This window comes from Ranitomeya imitator, chromosome 6, assembly GCF_032444005.1.
Source record: "Ranitomeya imitator isolate aRanImi1 chromosome 6, aRanImi1.pri, whole genome shotgun sequence".
Lineage (NCBI taxonomy): Eukaryota > Metazoa > Chordata > Amphibia > Anura > Dendrobatidae > Ranitomeya > Ranitomeya imitator.
Genome location: NC_091287.1, coordinates 159357989 through 159364799, shown reverse-complemented (window position 1 = coordinate 159364799; position 6811 = coordinate 159357989).

Below are 6811 nucleotides of genomic sequence, written 5' to 3'. Positions count from 1 at the left end.
TGCACATGAGCTTCCTTGGCTGCGTCGGGACTATCCCTGTATAGGGGTTCACTCAAAGGAGCTCCCTTCTGGGAATTCTGTGTTTCAACCCAGGGGGTTCTCCCTTGCGAACCCAACTGAATAAAACTTTGCTGATTCATTTGATATTCTTGTCTGGCTGGTTTCTAGGGTTCAGCTTCCACACAGCTCTCTGTGGTCTAGTGGGTTCACTAACCATGCTCCGCCTGCCTTGGCGTGAAAATATCTGACATGAAATCAGAATAAACGTTCCCGTTTTACGTCAATTTGGATTACTATAATTATTAAAATTTCCAAATGCCAGAATAATGAGAGAGAGAATAGTTTAAGGTATTTTTATTACTTACTGCAAAGTCAAAAGTTTACATACATTTCATTAGTATTTGATATCATTGCCCTTAACAATTCCAATACGCCTTTTAACGGCATCAGTTAAGGGTACTTATGCCTCCGCGCTGCTTTTTAACGCCCCACCGAGGGTAGCTGAAACCTTAGAGAACATGATTCAGTTCTGTTTTTACTGACCCCAGTGTTGCGCTTGCCGTTATTAATGGTATAACGGCGACCACAAAAAAATCTGATTTCCCATTTAATTTCTCTCTCCGCTGATGTGATTGCACATCAAAGTAGAAAGAAATGGAGTCCCCCAATTCCCCTGATACCCCCGATGTCCTTGCATCCCTCCGTAAAGTCCCCCAGGCTGCCAGTGTTTTCTTCCAGGAAGAAAATGGTGGGTGCATGAGCAGTGTGCCACTGAGATCTGCCGGCCGTCAACAATAGGAAATTTTTCCTATTGGTTCATTTTGATCACTGTGATAGACCCTACCTCAGTGATCAAAATGAAAAAATAGTAAATAAAACCCCCTTTATCACACCCTTAGGGAAAAATAATGAAATAAAAAAAAATATATTTCCACTTTTCCTTTAGGGTTAGAGTTGGGCTAAAGTGATGTGGGCTAAAGTTAGGGTTAGGGTTGGGCTAAAGGTAGGGTTAGGGTTTGGCTAAAGTAGGGTTAGAGTTGGGTTAAAGCTAGAGGTAGGGTTGGGCTAAAACTTGGGTTGAGCTAGGGTTAGGGTTGGGGCTACAGTTAGGGTTGGGCTAAAGTTAAGGATGGGCTAAGGTTAGGGTTAGGGTTGGGCTAAAGCTTGGGTTGGGCTAGGATTAAGGTTGTGGTTATGGTTGGGATTACAGTTAGGATTGGGATTAGGGTCAGGAGTTTGTTAGGGTTAGGTTTGTGGCTAGTGTTATGCTTAGGGTTGAGATTAGGGTTAGGGGTGTGTTGGGTATAGGGTTGGAGTAAGAATTGTCACTCAATAAAGTATATATATATATATATATATATATATATATATATATATATATATATATATTTGCTACCTCTTTCTGGTGATCCCTGTTGTGTGCATGCTACTTTTTCTCTTGTTTGTTCATATACTATCTTTAGCATGTAATGGGTGATCCTTAGCAGTGGTGCCCTCCATTCTTCGTCGTTTTGGTAGAATGCTTCGGGTCATTGTCCATTAAAGGGAACCTGTCACCCCCCTCAGGCATTTGAAACTAAAAGAGCCACCTTGTGCAGCACAAATGCTGCATTCTGACAAGGTGGCTCTTTTAGTTATGATGCCTGTACACGCTGAAATAAACGTTTATAAAATGCACCCCCTCATACCGTGAAACCGTCCCGGAGGCGGGACTTTCCTTCCTAATCAGATGCAGCACAGCCGTCACTCCGGGCCTGTGCACGCTGGGCGCCGCCTCCTCTTGCTGCATTATCGTCCCCGGCGCCTGCGCTGTAAGTACGAAGGGCAGCGCAAAAAAAAACCTAATGCGCAGGCGCCGGGGACGATAATGCTGCAAGAGTTATATACTCACCTTCCGTCGGCCCCTGGATCCAGCCCAGGCATTTACCAATGCTTCTCGCAACGCTCCGGTCCCATGAATGCATTGCGGTCTCGTGAGATGATGACGTAGCGGTCTCACGAGACGTTATCATCTCGCGAGACCGCAATGCATGGACCGGAGCGTTGCAAGGAGCAGCGGGAAAGGTGACAGAAGGTGAGAATATAATGATTTTTTATTTTATTATTTTTAACATTAGATCTTTTTACTCTTGATGCTGCATAGGCAGCATCAATAGTAAAAAGGTGGTCACACAGGGTTAATAGCAGTGTTAATGGACTGCGTTACACCGTGGTATAACATGGTGTAACGCTGCCATTAACCGTGTGTGAGCGCTGACCGGAGGGGGCACTGACAGAGAGTAGGAAGGGGTGAATTCGCGGCCGGACTGTGCCTGTTGCTTGTTACTGGTCATAATGGTCATTGTTGGAATTAGTTGGCCATGCGAATAGTATTGAAAGAAAATAGAGATAAGGCCCAGGTCAATGCTTAAAGTTGATAGCTAAAATCCATTTAGAGAATTTAAAAAAGCATAAAAGAAAGAACTTAATCCCTTCATGACCACGTGTATTTTCGTATTTGCGTTTTCATTTTTTGCTCCCCTTCTTCCCAGAGCCATAACTTTTTTATTTTTTGCTCAATATGGCCATCTGAGTGCTTGTTTTTTGCGGGACAAGTAGTACTTTTGAAAAGCACAGTTGGTTTTAACATTTCTTGTACTATAAAATGGGAAAAAAATTCCAGGTGTGAAGAAATTGCAAAGAAAGTGTAATTCCCCAGTTTTTGTAATTTTTTTACCATGTTCATGAAATGCTAAAGTTGATCTGCCATAATGATTCTCCAGGCTATTATGAGTTAATAGACACCAAATATGTCTATGTTCTTTTTTATTTAAGTGGGAAAAAAAATACAAAGTTTGGTAAAAAAACAATTTGTGGAATTTTCTGAGATTTGTAGCGTCTCCATTTTTCGTGATCTGGGGCTGAGTGAGGGCTTATTTTTTGCGCGCCGAGCTGATGTTTTTATTGATACCATTTTGGTGTAGAAGCAATTTCCTACAGGAATTAAGTTTTAATGACAGCAAACCTGAAGACGTAATAAGTCAGTCAAACAATTTAAAGGTTAAAAACCAATCTTTTACCCAATCAAGTCCAGATGGTAATGTATGGACAGATTTCAAGAAACTGTAGAACGGGAGCTCAAATCATTGAAATATAATACCGAAAACAGGCTCATAAGAAACAACTTTTCAAAACATAATTATATGGCATTACAAGTACTTAAAAATATGACAGACATTACCATCAAAATGTTGGATAAGGAGGGGTCATAGTCATCATGAACTGTGAGGATTACAAGATCAAAATTATTGAAATGCTATCTGACATCTCTGCATACGAAAAATTGACTACCAATCCCACATTATCATTTAAAGTCAAAGTAGACAGAATTATCAGCGATGGATTAACCCTGAGAATCCTGACCAAGAAACAAGCGGAAGTTTTGGAGGTTTCACACCCCATATTACCCATATTGCATGGATTCTCCAAAATCCACAAACAAGAAAGTTTTCTACCCATGAGACCCATAGTTTTGGGAATAGGTTTTGCCAATGAACACTTATGCGAGTGGCTTGCTTCACTATTGGAGCCACTGGTCCAAAGAATCTCTGGCTATATCAAAGACACTAAAGACGTGCTCAATGTTTTGTCCCACAAAGTTTGGTCATGTGAGTTTACTTGGCTGAGTTGCGATGACATATAACTCTATACCTGCATACTACATTCAGTTGCCATGCAGGCTCTGAATTTTGATCTTGTCAAATACAGTAATTACTCTCAGGATTTATCAAATTTCATTTTACAAGTTGCATCTTTTTGTTAACTCACATTTTTTTTCCTTTGACCAGAATTATTATTTAGAATGCTTTGGGGTGGCAATGAGTGTCAAATTTTCACTTTCCCTAGCGAATGTGATAATGATGTTTTGGAATTTCACCATTTATTTTCCCCATTGAACAATTTCATGTCCTCTATCATCTTGTATGGCAGATACATCAATGACACCCTCATCATTTGGAGGGGTGATGTATCTGCCATACAGGACTTTAGATACTATCTCAACTTGAATTATTACAATCTGAAATGTACTCATGTACACAATAGGCATCAAATTTCATTTTAGATCTTAAATTGCAAGGGGTGCATGAACATTTGTTTTCCACACAAACATATTCCAAACCACTCACTGGCAATACAATTCCCCATGCTACCAGTAGTCATTCGAGACACACAATAAAAACAATTACTACAGGAGAATTTACCAGGATTAAGGCTACTTTCACACTAGCGTTAACTGCAATACGTTAAAATGCGTCGTTTTGCAGAAAAAACGTATGCAGCAAAATATTTTGCTGCATACGTTTTTTCCCCATAGACTTGTATTGGCGACGTATTGCGACGGATTTGCATTCGTCGGTATACGTCTTTCGACGGATGCGTCGAAAAGAGGCGACACGTCGTCTGGAAAAAAGAAGATTGTAACGTTTTTTGTCTCCGCCAATAAAACGTGTCTCGGCGCATTCGTCGGCATGCGTCTTTTGCTAGAATGAAAGTCTAGGATCGACGGATGCGTCGAGACACGTCGTACGACGCAATGCAGCGCTGCAATACGTTTTTTTCTACTGAGCATGCTCAGAAACAGGTGTTTTTATCTAAATGGCCAGACATCCCCAAATCTATATAAACCTGGTCTGGGCCTTCAACCCCCACATATGCCAGCAAGACTCAGAGAGAAGAAGAAGCCTCCAGCCAGCCGGACACCAAGAGCCCAGCCTGGACACCAAGAGCCCAGCCGGACCCCAAGAGCCCAGCCTGGAGCCCAAGAGCCCTGCCGGACACCAAGAGCCCAGCCGGACCCCAAGAGCCCAGCCTGGACCCCAAGAGCCCTGCCGGACACCAAGAGCCCAGCCTGGACACCAAGAGCCCAGCCGGACCCCAAGAGCCCAGCCTGGACCCCAAGAGCCCTGCCGGACACCAAGAGCCCAGCCGGACCCCAAGAGCCCAGCCTGGACCCCAAGAGCCCTGCCGGACACCAAGAGCCCAGCCTGGACACCAAGAGCCCAGCCGGACCCCAAGAGCCCAGCCTGGACCCCAAGAGCCCAGCCTGGACCCCAAGAGCCCTGCCGGACACCAAGAGCCCAGCCGGACCCCAAGAGCCCAGCCTGGACCCCAAGAGCCCTGCCGGACACCAAGAGCCCAGCCGGACACCAAGAGCCCAGCCTGGCAGCAAGGACCAGACACACTACAACAGTGTGAGTATATTGCCATTTGTGTGTGTGTGTGTGTGCGCATTTGTGTATGACGTACTGACTATAGCAAGAGCTTATAAAACCTGAATCCAACCTGAGGCCTGCCGTCATCCTGCAACAGCCATTGCCATGCTACAGTCCAGATCCACCGTGAGGCCTGCCACTGTGAAGATATCAAGCTCCAGCCGGAGGACTGATGGCCGTGTGTGTGTGTGTGTGTGGGTGTGTGTGTTTATTTTTGTACTGCTGTGTGCTTTTGTATGTATGTGTTCACGTGCCTGCACCTTATTATGCCTTCGTCAATATTGCGACTGTTCATGTGTTATGCTTGCGTTATGACTCGGCTTGCAGGTATGTTTGTGTGCGTCTTGTTGGTTGCATGTGCATTTGTCAATGCCACATTGGTTAATATTGATTTTTGATGTATTTACTAATTAAGGTACCGTCACACTGAGTGACGCTGCAGCAATACCGACAATAATCCGGATCACTGCAGCGTCGCTGTTTGGTCGCTGGAGAGCTGTTACACAGACAGCTCTCCAGCAACCAACGATGCCAGTAACCAGGGTAAACATGGGGTTACTAAGTGCATAGCCGCGCTTAGTAACCCGATGTTTACCATGGTTACCAGTGTAAAAGTAAAAAAAAAAAAAGGTAAAAAAAAAAATATCCGCTGTCTGTCCCCGTGCTGTGCTTCTCTGCATTGTGAGCGCCAGCCAGCCGTAAAGCAGAGCAGAGCGGTGACGTCACCACTCTGCTTTCCGGCCGCTGTGCTTATACAGGGCAGAGAAGCAGAACGCCGAGGGACAGACAGCGGAACATAAGTATGAAGTGTTTGTGTTTTTTCTTACTTTTACACTGTTAACCAGGGTAAACATCGGGTTAATAAGTGCAGAGCCGCGCTTAGTAACCTGATGTTTACCCTAGTTACCAGTGAACAAATCGCTTAATTGGCGTCACACACGGCGATTCAGCGATGTCTACATAAAGTCCAGCAACGAAATAAAGTTCTGGACTTTCTGCAGCGACCAATGACATCACAGCAGGATTCTGATCGCCGCTGTGTGTCAAACTGAACGATATCGCTAACCAGGACGCTGCAACGTCACGGTTTGCTAGCGATATCGTTCAGTGTGACGGTACCTTTAAGGTACCGTCACACTACGACGCTGCAGCGATACCGACAACGATCCGGATCGCTGCAGCGTCGCTGTTTGGTCGCTGGAGAGCTGTCACAAAGACCGCTCTCCAGCGACCAACGATCCAGAGGTCCCCGGTAAACCAGGGTAAACATCGGGTAACTAAGCGCAGGGCCGCGCTTAGTAACCCGATGTTTACCCTGGTTACCAGCGTAAAAAAACAAACAGTACATACTTACATTCAGCTGTCTGTCCCCTGCCGTCTGGTTACTGCACTGAATGCTGGCCGTAAAGTGAAAGCAGAGCACAGCCACAGCGGTGAGTCATCGCTGTGTGACTCACCGCTGTGCTGTGCTTTCACTTTCACTTTCCGGCCAGCAGTCAGTGCAGGAACCAGACGGCAGGGGACAGACAGCTGAATGTAAGTATGTACTGTTTGTTTTT